Genomic DNA, 18,035 nt, shown 5'->3' on the forward strand with positions numbered 1-18,035 from the left:
CATTCTGGAATTTCATAGGGAGTCTGTACGAGGGTACATAGATAATTTTCTGCTTGTCCTTTAACCTTATTTGATGCTCGATCACATCTGTTTTTCCTAAGGATCCATCCGTAGTGGAAAAAACATCATGATATTCAGTTAAAAGTCCAAAAATTTTCTGCTGAATTTCTTCGTCTTGAATGTCTTTATTGGTTTTATTTTTAATAGATTGCAAAAGGGATTCATCCGCAACTGATTGAGAGTGATTGATTTCAGCAACGGTAAGAATACTATGTTTATAAACTTTTACTTCCAAGATATGTTGATTTTTGTGAATTACTAAAGTGTTATTTAAATGATTACAGACTTCAATATTACATTGTTGATGTGAGCCTACTGTATGAATAGCTTGTGTGACAGACAATCCATTAGTTTTCAAAGTGTCGGAAAGGATTAATATTTCAGATCCCAGTAAAGTTTTCTTTACTTGCACTATCAAATTTGAAGGTACGTTTGGCTCAATAGATTGCGTGCAAGATGATATTACAGGTGAACGAGAATTCTGTTGGGTCGCGTATATTATTTCTTTATTAGTGAGACAAGTTATTGGTTCTTCAACGTACATCACAGTTTTATTTGTCGTCTCCTTGTTATCCAAAACTGATTTTAAGGTATTAGAAGACTTATAGAATTTTCCTTTGATACACACGCCGTGCTTGGCAGGGGCTAAGATAATGTTTTAATTTCCCATAGATGGGTATCCTATAATTACAGCTGGATACATATCAATGTTTTGTACAACAACAAATGTATCGGCAAACGTGCGCTTACCGACCTTGAACTGAACATGAGTTACGCCTATTACATTTAATTCATTATTTCCTATACCCGAGAGTCTTACTCTGGATTTTTCTATTGGGAAGTTCGAAAACAACAAATGATGTGTCCTCAAATCCATGATTTTACGTCGACTACCAGAGTCAAAAAATAATGTAAATGATCTGTGTTCTAAATTTACAGCATATAGGCTAATGTTGGTTGTAATTCATTTTGGCTTCTTATTGTATGAATTCGTTGCAAATCTACGGGAGCATGCACTGATTTACTTAATTCGGCCGTGTGTTTCATAGGAAAATCTATTGCCTCACAATTATCTGATAAAACATTAAATTGATTATTCAATACTACTGATGTTGACATGAATGACCTTGACCCAACATCACTCTCTTCTCCACTGGAGTTAATTATGTGGTATTTGCTTTGCTCTGCACATTCTGAAAATTAGTCTGACCTTGCGAGGTCTGGTTTGATGACCCAGGATCAGCGTTATTCGAAGAACTGTTTGTTTGTTTCGGATTCTGAACTACATTGACGTTTGGCTGTTTCTTCTTATTGAAATGAGGATTTTTCTTTTTATTTCCATATGGAACTGACTGTGGAATTGACTGTGTATTTCTAGGATTCTGTTGTGTCTTACGCTAGTAGCACTGACTATATGAATGAGTCAAACTATTATGTATCGAACAGAATCTCGTTCTGCAGTCCGCAATCAAATGACCTTGACGTTTGCAATTATAACACGTCATTCCTGCAACTTGACTATTATTAACTACATTTACTTGTTGTGGCTTTGTTTCATTTTTTCAAAAACTTGGGTTAACACGGGATCAAGATCAGGACACTTAGACATGTGTTTCTTTATCTGTTTATATACATCCAATTCCATACTTGCTGGCGTTAACTTTTTATCAAAACACCGCACTAAAGCTTCAGGCAACATAAGTGTCATGCAAGTTAAATACATTAATCGTAAGAAATCTTTCACGGAGATGTTATCTCTAGTAACCCAAGTGGAATTACCTAAAATATCTTGATATTCATTAAGCCTATTGGCTATGAGAGCTGCTCTCTCAATAACATTAATCCGAGTCATAGTGGCTTAAGTGTATTTCTTAATGTTAAAACTACATTCAAGGCTTCTTCACCCCCATAGACCGCACGTAGCATAACTTTGAAATCATCCCAGGTAACTGCTTCTTGAAATGAAACCCCCCTTGAATACGCACTCGCATCTCCTTTAGAAAACTCTATAAAACTTTTAGCTTCTTGTAATTGTACAAATGGGTCTATGATTTGTTTAGCATTTAAATGGGCATCGACGGATGAAATCCATGACTCCACATTCTGAGGCAAGAACCCATTAACCCGACCCTGAAAAGGAAGGATTGCAGAGCGAGCATTTACTAGTGTCACAATAGGAAGGGGGTTACCATGTCCTGCGGTTGGGTTACTCGGTCCAGGGGCTGGGCTCACAGGGGGCGTCATGTTTACGGTATTTCTTTTCCTATCTCAACGACCCCTTGCAATTCTATCAAAATATCTACATGAATATAGACGTCCACTGCGTAAACTCATAAGCACTAAATGATAAAGATTATAACAAAATTCCCCAAAACAATGATACTAATACAAAGATATTTCCCTAGAACTTCTGAAAGAAAACGGAATACAAAGATATATCCCGAGAACTTCTGAAAGAAAACGGAATTAGCACAAAGAAAAAAAAAATTCTAGACGAGAATTCGAAGTTGAACACAGTTTCCTTTAATGAAAGGAAATTGAAGATTAGCAAACAACTCACCCCAGTAATAATGGACTATCAACTCGTGGTAACTACACCTCACTGCTCAATACTGAAATGAATAAGAAAATTGTACTTAGCTTCGGTTTATATGGCGAAGTGTGATGTCGTCATTTCCTCTCTCTCTCTTGATGTTTGGGTGAATGTTTTCGGTCCGATTTCCGTTGAATGTAGTGCTTCCTGGATATGTTTCTTGAATGTTTTGTAAACGTTGAATGTCAGTCCTTGGTTTTCTTAGGATGTTAATTGAAGATCCAGTTCCTCAGCTTGTATAACATTCATTTGTTGGTATTAAATGTTTAATTTCTTCGGTGGACTATGATACTTAGTCAAAATTGTAGATTCATTACTGTTGATTTCTTGAAGATCTTTCTCTGGTTTTTAGAGTTTTATTCGCTGGTTCTTGAAGATCTTTCTTTGGTTCTTAGTGTTTTATTCGCTGGTTCTTGAAGACCTTTCTCTGGTTCTTAGAGTTTTACCGCTGCCACCATTTATTGGTGTGCTACTGTTGTTAACACACATTTGGGTTCTCTTCAAATGTCATCTAAAATGTGTTATATATTAGAGTTGGTATGTTACATCTTCAAGTAAAGTCTAAGTAAGTTAACTTTAAAATAGTTTATTCTTTTAAGAACAGTGTTAATATCTCCATCACAGTAGTATAGCTGGTTTGGTCGGATGATCATTCCGTATGACATCTTAAAGTGAACTGATACAAATATCCAATTTCATACTAAAGTTTACACAGGTATCTCACCATTTATGGAATTATAGTAAACACAACATTTATACCGGAAGATGCTTGTTCCGTTCTCACAGAAAACTTCTTTCTCACGGGGCTTGGTTGTGTTTACTCTTCATGAAAAATGTTACATTGCTGAGGTTTGGCAATCGCATCCTGCTTAGAATATGACTATGGCAGTTCTCACACTTATCTTACTTCCACAATGACCTGTAGGTCATGTGTTTTAAACAAGTAATATCTAATATATTACATACTTACATTGAAATCAGGTCTTTTTAAGTGTGAAGGGCCTGCAAACAGTGTCGCCATTATATAAGTGTAAACGTTTGAACTATAATTATGCCAAGTGAGATAATCCAGTCAAAGAGTCAGTAGATCCTAATTAATTAATCGGTAGCACATGAGTATCACTAATCCAATTATGTCAAGCGAGTGCATCCAGGCATAGACTCAGCGAAGCGTGAACAACTGGGAGCAATTCAGTAGTACAAAGAAAGCTACAGTATGCTGATGGTGCCCATTAGCTACTTTCACCACGTTACCGCCACCTAGCGACACCTTGATGTTTGAATGAGAGTACTAGGTAGGGCGACGTCCGGCTTTTATCCTAACAAGGTAAAATAGCGGGCAGTTAAATAGTGTAATGTTGACGTCCGATTGAGATTATTCTCAATAAAATGAAAATAAATCTATATTTTTCGAACATTTATTCAGGAAATAACAGAAAGTATCAGTGAAAATTACCAGTGTAAAAAAAAGTGGTGTATTATGGCGCCTTTACTGGTGATACAAGCGGTTTTCTACTCTCCCGGACGGCATCCGGCGTCCGACGTCCGGATTTTACACTGTGCCCTACCGTTGTCACTTTGCATTACTGCGGGAGCACCGAATGTTAAAAACACATGTAGAAATGTCTGAGCTACCTCTTCTGCTCTTTTAGATTTAAGGGGGCTTAACACACAAAATTTGGTAAAATGATTAACGTAAGTTAGGATGTATTTATAATCTCCGTCAGGAAGTGACTGAACATTTATTAGATCAATTTGGCACCTCGATAAAAATGAGTGGCTTCTAATTGATTTCACGACAAGCCCTTTTGGTTGCTTCCGACTCTTTTTTAAATGACACTCAACACAAAAGTTAATAAACAGGTTACAATATTCCATAGTTATGTTAGACCATTTCTTAACTTGAAATAAAGTTTTCTTCTCGCCACCATGACCAACATCTTTATGGGCCTTTTCTATTGCACCATACACTTCCCAAGGACGGATCCAGAGTTTTCAGTTAAGGAAAAAAGGGCACCTGTAATCGCTTAAAAAGGCACTTTACAAATTTGCTCAAAAATTAATGGAATAGACAATATTATTAGAGAAGAGCCAAAAACCACTGATTGCAATTTATACCATTATTTTATTCATCAAAATATAAATTATGGAAATGTAAATAGATCTGAGTTAAGAAACTCGACCTTTTTACAACACCGGTAAAAAACTATAATCAAGAAACAATTCCTGGCACCTAAATGATATCTCAAACATCATAAAATTGAAAATACAGAATATTGTAAATAATACTTTTCTTACGCAATGAATCGCACAAGAAAACACCATTTTATACAATTCACGGATAAACCATTCACTGACAATGTCATAGTAATACAGAGTATAAATAGAACTGACCCAAGAAACTAAGATTTTGTTGAAAGGCACATGCTGGTAAATAAACTATAATAAAAAAAACAATTCCTGACTTTTAATTTGATAGAATATAGGCTACTACTTCGTCTTTTAATGGTCTCAAGAAGGCACCTAGAAAACTCGAAAGGGCGCTTTTAAAATTTGAGGGGGGGGGGGGGGGGGTTAGGACGTCGTTAACCCCCCTCTAGATCCGTCCTTGCAAGTTCCTCAAACGCTGCTACATATTTATAATGTTCTTCCACATCTGTTCTTTTCTTTATCAAACATTCCGTTTCACCAACCTTAAGAATCTCATATCTTGAACGATAGTTATAATCAATAGTGGTGATAGCATCACTTTCTAGATTCTTTGATAACCCTGATATAATATATTTCACTTTTTCAAGCGAGAACAGTCTTGTGTTCTTCCCTTTTCCTTCAACGATGGTCCGTAACCTTGCCTAGAAATTTTCTTTTACTTCCATCGCTGAAGCCATGAGGATTATTCGATATTCGCCCAGAACTGTATAAATAATAATAATAATAATAATCTTTATTTCAGCAGAAGCCATATACAGAGTTACAGTAAGGGTACAGTGATCTTACACTTTTGACATCGGTACAAGAAAAAAAAAAGATGAGAATGCAATAAATCAGTGATATATTATAAACATCAATTAGCAGGTTGACCACAGAGATCTAAGGTTTGGGTAACAAAGTCACATAAGAATTAATGCTTAGCAATGATGATACCATACATATTAGCAAACAAAAAGAGAGGGAGAGAGAAAAAAAAAAGAAAACAAAATGGAGATGACAATGATAATATGTTGGAACAGAAATTGCTTGAAAATGGAAGAACACTGGGGAGGAAAAAAAAAAAATCTAGTCACTGAGCAGGGGTGTGAAGGAAATACAGGACATCCAGACAACAAAGATGTAACATAATAAAACACGTTATCATAACAATACTGGGAATCATACCAAAGTTATTTAGTGATGAGGATTTGGCATAGCCACACTATCAAATATTAGTGAATACAATTCATTGTACTGACGCTTCCGTACTCCAGGTTTCCCACATTTTGGATTTTATTCTCGCTGCACTTGCAAGCACATTTTGAATTAGGGGATTTTCACTAGATCGTAGGCGGGAGGTGAGACTTACTAAAGAGCGACGAATGATGGTTTTTAGGTTATCTAGTCCATTTTCAACAAACATCGCTGAAGCAGAATGGTGCCTCGGGGTATTGGTGAGGCGCCTTGGGATATCATTGTGAATGACTGTGATACGTCTCATCGATTCTCGCGTATAGTTTGCCCATAGCGAGCAGCCGTATACGTTTGAAATAGGAGTTTTTTTATATCTTGGCGGCAGAAGGCAAATCTTCTCGTTACCATGTTCCCTAGACAACACAATTTTCGTCGCCTGTTTTCAATGTCAGATGTGTCCTTTAAATCTTTCGTAATGATGTGACCTAGGTAAGGAAAATCATTGACAAATTCTAGCTGATGGTTTTGAAGGTAAATATGTGGATCTTCTACGAAACGGAGCGATCTAGGAAGGACAGACATGCACTGTGTCTTCGATTCGTTATAGATTATGTCATGTTCAATAGCGTATGCGTTGCAAGTATTGATGAGACGTTGTAAGCCTTGAGCAGAGGGGGAGATGAGGACCATATCGTCAGCGTAGCAAAGGTTATTTATGGTAAAGCCATTAACCGTACACCCAATGGGAAGTGAATTCAGTCTGATATTTAAGTAGTCTGTGTAAACATTAAATAAGTATGGTGAGAGGATGCCTCCTTGCCTGAGACAGTTAGATGAGCCGAATTGCTGGGACAGGACATTGCCCCATTTGACACAGAACTGTTGTGTTGTGAACCAACAGTATAATATACCGATGAGATATAGAGGAGTTCCCCTTTTGCGTAGTTTCAAAAAGAGCTTCAGATAGTTTACTCTGTCAAATGCCTTCCGCACGTCTACAAAACATAAGTAGACGGGAGGCTGAGGATATATAGAAATTCAATAACTCCTTTAAAATATATATACAGGTGTCAGTCGAGTGGTTAGTCTTAAAACCAAATTGATTGTCTGCGGTGTGGAGAAATGGTGCAAGGCGACGGAACAGAAGAGATTCAAATATTTTCGATGAAATTGTTGTAATGGCGATGGGGCGGTAGTTTCCTGGGTCACTGGCATCCTTCAGTTTGTTTTTTATGAGAGGTATTAAGTGGACAAGTAGCAGGGTTTCGGGGAGATATTGGTGTAATATACAGGCATTAAATAGTGCAGAAAATAGGATATAAATTATAGGGTGGCAGAATTTGAAAGCCTCGGCAGGAAGGCCATCGCAGCCGGGAGCCTTGTTAATAGGTAATTTCTTGATAGCCTCGCACACGTCACTCGGGGAGATACGGTCGCTATATTGAAAATCCATATTGACATTGATGAGGGTATCCACTTCATTTCGGGTATCTTGGTCATTTATATAATTTAGGATGGTACTGAAGTGATCCCCCCACATTCTTGCGATGGATTCTTCCTACTCTTTGGGATAATTTGTTTGACTTTGGGTTTAGTGAATTAATATCTTTCCAAAGATGGGGGAAGTCATGGTTGGTCAATTTTCTGGACAGTGCATCGGCTTGTAGCTGATTTTCGTTGCTGCGACATTGACGGAGAGCAAGTTTGAACTGTGCTCTCGCTTGTCTCATCTGAAGAGCGAGGGGACCTTCTCTCTGGCTACCATCGTTCCTCCAAAGAAGGAACATTTCTCGAGAGTGTGCATAGAGGTCTTTAACTAAGTCATTCCAACCAGGTATGTTTCGATGGTTACCTCTAGAGAGTCTAAACGTGTCTCTTCCCGAGCTCCGTAGGGCATTTATGATATTTACGTAGAATTCCTTCAGTTTTGTTTTATGCTGTTCGTTGCGGCAATTAGGATTATTGCAGAGCAGGGCTTCAGCAGGTTGAATTATCGAGCGGAGATTACTTTCAGATAAGCGTTTGAATGCAGTGGATTTTTGGAGGTTGGAGAAATCCCATGAGATGGAAGGTAGCCTCTCCCTTTGGATGGGTACCGCCGGGAGGGAGGGTGTGTGAAATGTGATCTGTATGGGTATGTGAATTCCGTAACTAATCTACGTATTTGTCGAGAGAATTATCATGAGTACCGTATGTTTCACTTCACACCTTCACTCCTATTTACAAGTTGATAACAATTGTTGGTGATAGTAACAAAGCATTATGGTACTAAAACTTACTTATAAATGGCCAAACTGCCATTAACAAAAGAAATTAGAATAGGATAAAACATTAAAAGTTAAGTGTCAACATATCAAAATTTCTTCACCCATTAATTACAGATGGTATAGTAGTCGATTTATCAATATTCGGCAAAATGGTCTTACCGAGTTTTGAAACCCTGCTGATTTTAAATACTAGGCAAGAAAAATTGTTCATTTTATATAATCTGCAAATCGCTTGCTCATTCTCAATAATAGGCAATTCTATTGCCGATTTTCAATAATCGGCAATTTTCAATAATGAGCGTAACATATATATATATATATATATATATATATATATATATATATATATATATATATATATATATATATATATATATTATCTTAGATAATGATAGTGTCACCGCCTTGCCGCACATAAGAAATCACAATAATATTACTTAATCTCGATAGTCTCATCGATTAGCGTCACCTCTAAGGCCTCACTGGTGTTTATTCATTTTCTTTGAAAGCACTTGACAGTAGAAAAAAATCTCTTGGAGTTCAGCTATCTGTTGAGTTGGGCCTCGAATACTGATTTCCTTTTCAGTTGCCTAAGTTCATAATAGGTCCGTCAGAAAGAGACTGTTTAAAAGCAAACGGATATTTAGGTATACATCGGAAATTATTCTCTGAGGGGTTTCAGAATTAATATTCATATCTGAAGATGAATTTCACGCATTTTTTATTCATAGAATTCGGTAAAAACAGAATCAATTGTTCTATTTTGTCTTAGGTAGCCAAGAGTTTTAATTATCAATACGCGCGTGAACTGAGATATGTAAAAAAAAATCATCCAAATTCTATGAACATACAGTTTGAACATCATTTTATTTTGTGTGTGTGTGTGAGAGAGAGAGAGAGAGAGAGAGAGAGAGAGAGAGAGAGAGAGAGAGAGAGAGAGAGAGAGAGAGAGAGAGAGAGTGTGTCCATTGGAAATCTTTTCTAGACACAGCGAGGGACAATGATTTTGAGATTACGTTGAAAGAACCCGAGAGATTACACGTGAGGAGATTATGTCAAGATTTTAGATTTCGGAGATCTGTTCAAATTGACTAAAGCCTTTCGGGAACGACTTTCAAGAGACATTCCCAGCAGCGTCTTTCGGGTGAAAGTGTGAAATATTGCATGACGATTGTTATTTTTATCCAATAAGCTCTCAGAAAAAATGTCTATAAAAGCCGGAAGAGCTTTAAATATATTGCCCATTATTCTTCACTCATCGTTACAGAATGGAAAACCAACTAAATGTTTAAGGTAATTAATGGTGTTTACTTATCTAGATACTTTTTTTTTTCTGTGTTCCATATTTCTTGGCCTTATTAGAATTTTCCATTTTCTATTCAAGTTTCCTTTTTTGGATTATGTCAAAGATTGAAATCAAAATACCCGGTAATTTTCATTAATGCGAAAAACAGCTATTTTTTTTTCCTGTGGAAGAATTGGCACTAACCTAGGTTAGGTTACGTTAGGTTCCTGTCCTTTTCATTTCGATACGAAAGAATTCAAAGAATACAGTTGATATAATACAAACAAGTAATTTAAGTATGAAATTATATGAGAAGATAAGATACATACAGTATATAGTCACAGAGTTTATATAAAGATATGAATAAATTTATTTGCTGCAGAGCTTCCTGTTTCAATTTTAATCGTTCAGTGATAACGAGATGTGAAATATCAATGGAAATAAGCAGAAGTAATGACATAAACACAGAGAGAGAGAGAGAGAGAGAGAGAGAGAGAGAGAGAGAGAGAGAGAGAGAGAGAGAGAGAGAGAGAGAAAAAGGATATTTTTATGTGAAAACTTTAGTCTAATCATATCCTAATTGAACCTTTTAATAGGCTTTCACCAAGATGCTTTCATCCAAAACCACCAACTGCTTTAAAGAAATTTGTTCGTGTAAATTCATCGAAGATCTCTGTTCAACTTTGCATAAGAATTACAACTAGGCCTAATTGGTTCAGGTAGGTTTACTGAAAGAGTGAATTGACATAAAATATTCTTCACATGAGATGCCTCGCAATCATCCAATCTAGAAATAAATTAACCTAAACGTCTCGTAAATATCATGGATATAGAAAAAAATTAAAACCCAAATTTGAAGTATGTTCTATCCTGTTTTTCTCTGCAAAGATTTCTTCAAACTGCTCAGCAAGTAGCGCAACGTGAATATCTTAATCGAGACCTTGCTTTCAAAAGTTAATCGGTTTCTTGAGCTTTTTCTTCCAAGGTAAAGTTTCCATTAAGCGAATTTGACGCACGTATGCTTCGTGAACAGGGATATTTCTTTTACACGACTGGTAATAAGACATTCGCTACACCGCCAATCATCAAGCAATATTGGGTGTTATCATAACTTGAACTAGTGACGATTAAAATGTCAGGTAACGTACACTACCTTAGACCCGTAGCACGAACGGTTTGAAACCGTGCGGTTTATAAATCAATTTAGCTCAATGAGCCCCCCCCCTCCCTTCATTTTTTGAGATTGCCAGGCCCTTACGGCCAGGCACGGACTCTTGCATACTTGCATCCCGTAGAATGAGGCCCTTCACACGCCACGGTAAATAACCGTGCAGCAGAATACGCCGAAGGTAGTGCTTTCCAAAGTACATGCACTACTAAACCGTACGATTGCCGCACTATGTAGTTTATGGCGTCCTCCAAACGTGGTTTTCTCCCATGAGTGTTGCCAGATGGCTCATAGAGAAATCGGCTATAACTAGCCCTGAAATCGGCTAAAATTCGGCTAGATTCTGTAGTAAATGGCTAAAAACCCGGCTAAATTTATTTGTTAATTTTCATGTATATTACCTCAAGAATCTTACAAGAATTTGTCTTACACTTCAGTTGTAGGCAAAGTAATTTCATTTGATATTTTGGTCTGAAAAATAATCAAACAACAAATATCTTACTGCATCATGAAATATGTAGACAAAGTAATATTCCCTTCCTCCGTTTTAATTAAACATTTTAACAAAAACTATCTACTGCATCTTAATAAATGTAACCAAAGAAAATCCTGTTCTTAAATTGACAAAGAAAAATCTAACAATTTTCATTGCAGGTGGCTATAGATTAATAACTGTAACTAAAATTTATTCTTTTCTTTATATTTTACACATCTTGCAAAAAGCTATTCAGATCATCATCGTCCTCTTCTTCCGTATGTGATGTTCCAGGTTGGCTATTTTTATATAATGATACTTTTCACTTGATGTTACTTGATCAAGTACAGCATTTGGAAAATCATATGTCACGCAAGTTTCTGGTATTCTCTTCAGGTCATACTGTATATGAAGCAGCGCATTTGTTGTGTCTTTTCATTTTATTTCTTCTTGCTTGCTTGCTTGTTAGATTGCCCAGCCCTTCTTGCTGAACACGGGCTCTTGCGTTGGCAGACCATCAGTGGGGTTTAGATAGGTTAAGGGATATTTATTTGAGGATTCAAGGAAAGGGATATTTATTTGAGGATCAGCATGCAGGTCTTGGAGGATAGTTTAATACATAGGTGCTAGCCACGGACAGCAACCCCAAACCGTCTGCTTCTTCCCGGACAACAGCCTAGAGTTGGTCTCTAGGTGGGGCACTTGGCAATATGCCACGCTCCCACGGGTTTTCAGGCTGCTCTGCCCCTAGAGCTTGTCCTGAGAGGGAGGTCCTGCAGGCAGAGACCTAGTCAATTTTTCTTATAAAATTAACCCGTATGTGCTGTCGGAAGGCAGGCTGCTGTGGTGCCACAGTTTGTAACATCCTGTATTAGCATCCTGTATTAGCATCCTGTATTGGCCGACGGTAAGGGCCATGCTATAACGGCTGAAACACTCTCACCAACTAGGGTCCAGGCCCCTTGGAACCACGAGCGGAAGTATAAGACAGAGATTCTGTCAGTAGTAGGGAAAGTGTTAAAGTAGCAAGTCCCATGGGAGTCAGAGGTCATGGGAAGGAGGAGACAGGTGGTTGAGTAGTAGGCAGAATATTGGGGGGCATAAACTATCCCTGGAGGTTGTATCAGTAGGAGAGAAAGTGGCATAGCAGTGAGTCCCATGGAAGTTGGAGGTCATGGGAAGGAAAAGGTAGTCGATCGAGTGGTAGGCCGAAAAAGGAGGGGCATATTCTATTCTTGGAAAGAGTATCAGTAGGAGAGAAAGTGGCATAGTAGAGAGCCTCATGGAAGCAGGAGGTCATGAGGAGGAAATCAATAGTTGCGTGAGTGGGAGAATTGAGTGGAGGGCGTAAAATATCCCAGGAGTGTCGGTAGATGGGAGAGATAGGAGTATAGCAGTAAGTCCTGTGGAAGTGGGAGGTCACAGGAAGGATTATAAGGTTGGTTTTAGTTAGAGGTAGGAAATTGAGGCCAAAATGGCTTTTTTTTTATTTTATTAAGATACTTACCTTAGAGTGTTACCTCGGGGGGGGGGATATGAGGCGAGGAGAATACTGAGGGTTGTTATGTTGTCTAGAATATGTCTTGCTACCCTCTCTGAAGTAAGGGGTGGGGGGGGAGGGTAGAGTTTGTCGCAGGATTGTAGTGTCTGGGCAGGCGAGAAGGTAGTGGTCCAGTGGGTTGTCCCCTGACAAGTTGTTGCAGAAATGGCAGGGCCTGTTTTCTTCAACAATCACCCTCCAGCAGCACCTATAGCCGAGCTGAAGCCTGTGTATGATGACTGCCAGACCCCTGCTGGTGTCCTTGGTAATGTCGTGGGGATTCATATCTGTTACTTCAGCATACCACCTTGCTGTCATGGACCCTTCTATGGCAGCCTGCCAGATGCTGGACCTGACCTGTGAAAAGCAGTGGTTTGTCATTAGCTTTTTTAGTTGCATGATTGACTTACCCAGATTAATGCCTATTGTTGTGCACCGCAGTGCGTTATTTGCCAACCTGTCCGCAGCTTCATTACCCTGGATTCCCACATGACTGGGGATCCAGTTAAGGGTAACCTTACGATTTCTCTGGGCATGGAGCTGGGCAGCTGATTGCATTGAGGAGGCCTCCTGCGTATGACTTTGGTGGCTCCAGCTCTTCATGAAGAGATAGGGTGGCCTGAATTTTGTTCTTTAAGGGAGATTCCCTTCCGGTTTTTAATGTTTTAAAAACTATGGAGCACAGGCGTATATCTATTTTATTTGTTAATGGTAGAAGGTTTGTCTTGGCTTGCAGCAGCTGTAGTCTGGTCCGTATAGGTGCACCTGCAATGAGCCTCATACTGTTGTTCTGGATGACTTCCAAGGAAGCCAGCAGACCAGGAGAGAGACCTATTAATACTGGGGGCAGCATACTTGACCTGTGAGGCTACAGCTTGAACATGAAACTTCTGAGCAAAAGGGGGGAAGCTCCCTTTCCCAGGGTTGTTATGCGTTTCATGGCTGCGAACCTCGACATGACTTTGTGCTGTAACTTTTTAACCTGGTTGATCGGGAACAGGGTAGAGTTTATGTTAACCCCTAGGTAGGTGAAGTCTTTCACCCATTCTATGGGTCTGTTTTCTAGGATTAGATTAGGGGGGTCAAAGATGTGCTTGATCGCCATGGCCTTTGTTTTCTGGGTGTTAATTTTTAGTCCTAGCTCTCTGCACCCTCGGCTAATTGTATCCAGTGCTTTTTGCAAGGCAAGTGGCCTTCGACGTACAAAGTGAGGGTACAATCGGGCACACTATTCTATTTAATTTCTCTTCCTCTTGTTTTGTTGAAGTTTTCATAGTTTATATAGGAAATATTTATTTTAATGTTACTCTTCTTAAAATATTTTATTTTTCCTTCTTTCCTTTCCTTACTGGGCTATTTTCCCTGTTGGGGCCCCTGGGCTTATAGCATTTTGCTTTTCCAGCTAGGGTTGTAGCTTAGCAAATAATAATAATAATAATAATACGACACAGATGTCGTCTGCATAGATGAATAACTCGATGCCTCTAGGTAGCTCCAATGCTAGAAGGTTCTCAACCAGGATATTGAACAAGAAGGGACTTAGGATTCCTCCTTGGGGTGTTCCGTTCTGTAGTGGAAGGAAGGGGGAGGTGGCCCCTTGGAAGGTTACTCTTGCTTCTCTGTTTTGAGAGTATTGCCTGATCCACGACAGGAGGTTACCCCTGACCCTCTTTTCTACAAGGGAGAATAGGATGACTGGGGCGATAGCTAATTCATTGGCTTTTTCCAAGTCCAGGAAGACAACCAGGGCTTTGTTATTGTTGATGACAGACATAACATCAGCTATGCTCTCATGGGTACCTATACCCTCTGTGAAGCTTTACAGTCTGGGGTGCAGGTGGCCTACCTTCCATTTCAGCTGGTTGAGAACCATCCTCTCTGCAACCTTTTCTGTACAGCTAATGAAGGCTATAGGCCTGTAGGAGCCCTCCTCCTTAGGTTTAGGGATAGGCTGGATATTTTGCTGGTTCCAGTTCTGTGGTCTCCTCCTGTCCACATATGTTTTGTTTATAAGGAGGAGGTATACTTCTTTGGCTGGGGTACCCATGTTCTTGAGTATGCTGTATGTTATCTGATCCGTCCCTGGAGCTGTGTCTTCAGTTTTAGCTAACGCCTTCTCCAACTCTTCCCTGGAGAATGGGGTGTCCGTGTCGTCAGGTATGTTGCAGGCAGCATTAATCATTGTGCTCCTGATGGGGAGTAGGGCCTCCTGCCTACGTCTGGTGCCAACCGGTAGGTTATCTGACTTTGCTCTGTCAGCAAACCCCTGGGCTATTCCTCTGCAGGAGGATCCGGGTGAGCCACTCTGTTGGTACGTGTTTTACCAGCGACCTTGTTAAAGAAGCTCCAGATCCTCCTGAGGGAGGTGAAATTGTTTACCTCTGCGCACCAGTCTAGCCACTTCTGTTGCTTAACTTCATCAGCCACTGATACCGCATGGTTTGTGACCTCCGACAGGGTGCGATAGAGTTCGTCGGTCCTGTGGCGTGTGAAAAGTTTGCGGACTCTATTAACTCTCTTGTTCATTTCCTTGATGCGTGAGTTGTAATACCACACATCTTTGTGATTGACTTTAGGGGCTTTTTTCTTTGGCATGGAGCTACTAACTGCCTTGGTTAGTTCATCTGTGAATTTCTCCTGGATCAAGTCAGGGTCCTCATGCAGGTTTTGGATGTAATCATTTTCCCAGTTTGTCATGTGTCTCTCGAAGATCTCCCACTTGGCAAGATCTGGGTTCCATCTGCGTGGCGGTGGAGGAGGATCAGGGAGCTTTTCCACCGTGATGGAGAATTCTATGCCACAGTGGTTGCTGGTGAGGACAGGATGAAGGTTCCAAACTGAGCCCTGGACCAAGTTTTTAGAACAGAAGGTGAGGTCGAGCCGACCTCCGGCCTTGTGAGTAGCAATATTTGTATTAAGTAATTTAACATCAGTGAAATCCTCTAGGAGTGAAGCTATGTGGTTTCCTTTGGGGTTGGATGCGGCTGGTGATTTAAGTATTGGGTGGTGTGCATTAAAGTCACCGGAGATAATAGTGTTTTCGGTACCTGCTGTTGCAATGAGGAGGGTGGCGTTGATCTGTTTGGAAGGAGCTTTGTATATGTTGTGTACTGTGAGGGTAGTGTCTGCCAATGTTATCTGTGTGCTGAGTGTTTCTGCTTCATGGAAGTCTATGTTACTTATGCCCTTGGATGGTATAGTGTTTTTGACTAGTGTTAGAAGACCGCATGTTGTACCTGTGTGGTGTGCTCGGTGTATTTTGTAGTTGGTAAAAGAGAATGTGTGTTGTTCTGCTAGTAGTGTTTCTTGTAATAATATGATGTCTGGTTTTTGTCTGATAAATGTTAGTGTGTTATGGGGGGATGGATCACTAATTGTGTTGTTTAAGCTAGCGAAAAGTATCTGTTGAGGAATGGTTTTAAAAAGTTAAGAACTGCCTGGATGGTTGTTTTAGCTTGGTCTGCATCAAAATGGGGGTTACCTGCCTTGATAATGGTGAGGACAGCTTCTATAATAGTGTTTAAATTCTGTGTGGGATCTGATTAATTTGCTGCCTCTCCTAGGGGATTTACACTGGTTTTTGATTCTGTGGTTTTGTTTTTACTAATCGCTCCCCTGTCTGTTTGAATGGCAGTGGGGAGGAGGTTATTTTCCTCTGGTTGGTAGGTAGGTGCAGTATGTGCGGGTGCAGGAATAGGTTCAGGATCGGGGTTTGCAGTTGAAGGGTTGAAGGGGGGGTTGCTGGGTGTAGGAAGAGGATCAGGATTTGTAACTGTGTGGCGGGATGTTGCAACAACAACCCCCATACCCTTGATCGCACTTAACAGACAATTGTCTCTGCAACACAAACTTTCAACTTACTTTATCATAAACTGGACTCTTCAACAAAAGGACTAAAAACAAAACAAAATATAACCTTAAAGCTATATTTCTTAAAACTTAAAACAATCACTTAATACTAAAAACCATTCAAATAACTGTAACACCGTTCAAATAAACCAAAATAACCCTAAAAAACTTAAAACTAAACTCGACCACAAAAAAAATGTATATTATATTTTATGGGACATCAACACTGTCCTCCACACAAAGCCAAACTGTCTTTTATGGCAAACTACCAAATATGTTTATAATTGTTTATTTATTAATGCGGAAACTGTCTCTGCTCACAAACCGATCACTCCTTGGCACAGCCACCAATCTGTGGCAAACGGAACTATATGCAGTTCGTCAACTGAACTGAACAGTCAATCATCATCATCATCATCAATAACAGCAATCGGAATCTTAATAAACAGGCCAGGTCATCAACGGTTGTGCAGTCAATTGAGCAGTTCAAACAATATCAAGTACAGGCCAGGTCATCAACAATAAATCCACTTTCTAAATTTAGTCTCTCCAAAGGAGGAATTACGGCCTGCCAAAATAAAAAAAAACATGTATGAACACTCCTAGCTAACTAAACTATCCCACTATAATCAAAGATAAATAATAATTGTTCCTATCATTCACAATCACGACAAGCAAAGATAAACAAAACTGTACTTACTTTCAAAATAATTAAACACTTCCACGCTGGTAAATAATAATGATAATCCAGCATTCAAATCAGAAGAACTGACGCTTACAGCAGTCAAATCAAAATAAGCATTCACCCAAGACATTCACCACTGTCGTAACCTAACTAAAAACATAAACAAACGATCTCATTTATACCAACAGTATTTCTCACAACAAACAAACGATACACTGACTACCTCTCTCTCTCTCTCTCTCTCTCTCTCTCTCTCTCTCTCTCTCTCTCTCTCTCTCTCTCTCTCTCTCTCTCTCTGTCTGTCTCTCTCTCTCTCTCTCAAATTAATCCTTCACAACTGTAGGGTTGGGAGGGGGATTACTTTGGGCTGAACTGTGTTACTAGGTTGTTGATTCTGTGGAAGGTTCCTATTTGGTTTTGGCAGTCTTTGAGGTTTTGGTTGAGGGAGTTTATTGTTGTTATTATTGTTATTATGGTAGCCTATTTGGTTCCTAGTTGAGGGGGGTTTATTTCCTGCGGCTGCTACAGCTGCGTAGGAAGTCTGAGGGACTTCCTGTGTGATTGTGGGTCTCCTGAGGGGAGGTGGGGGGGGGGGGGGGGGGTTGTTGGTAAGTGTCAAAGGGAGCCCGTGTTCATAGTACCTGTGCCCTAATTCTGTACACCCTGCCAAGCCTGGTCTTACATCTACCATTCCAGGCATGGTGTTTTCTGCCACAGGCAGGGCACTTT

Source organism: Palaemon carinicauda, chromosome 13 (assembly GCF_036898095.1).
Source record: "Palaemon carinicauda isolate YSFRI2023 chromosome 13, ASM3689809v2, whole genome shotgun sequence".
Classification (NCBI taxonomy): domain Eukaryota; kingdom Metazoa; phylum Arthropoda; class Malacostraca; order Decapoda; family Palaemonidae; genus Palaemon; species Palaemon carinicauda.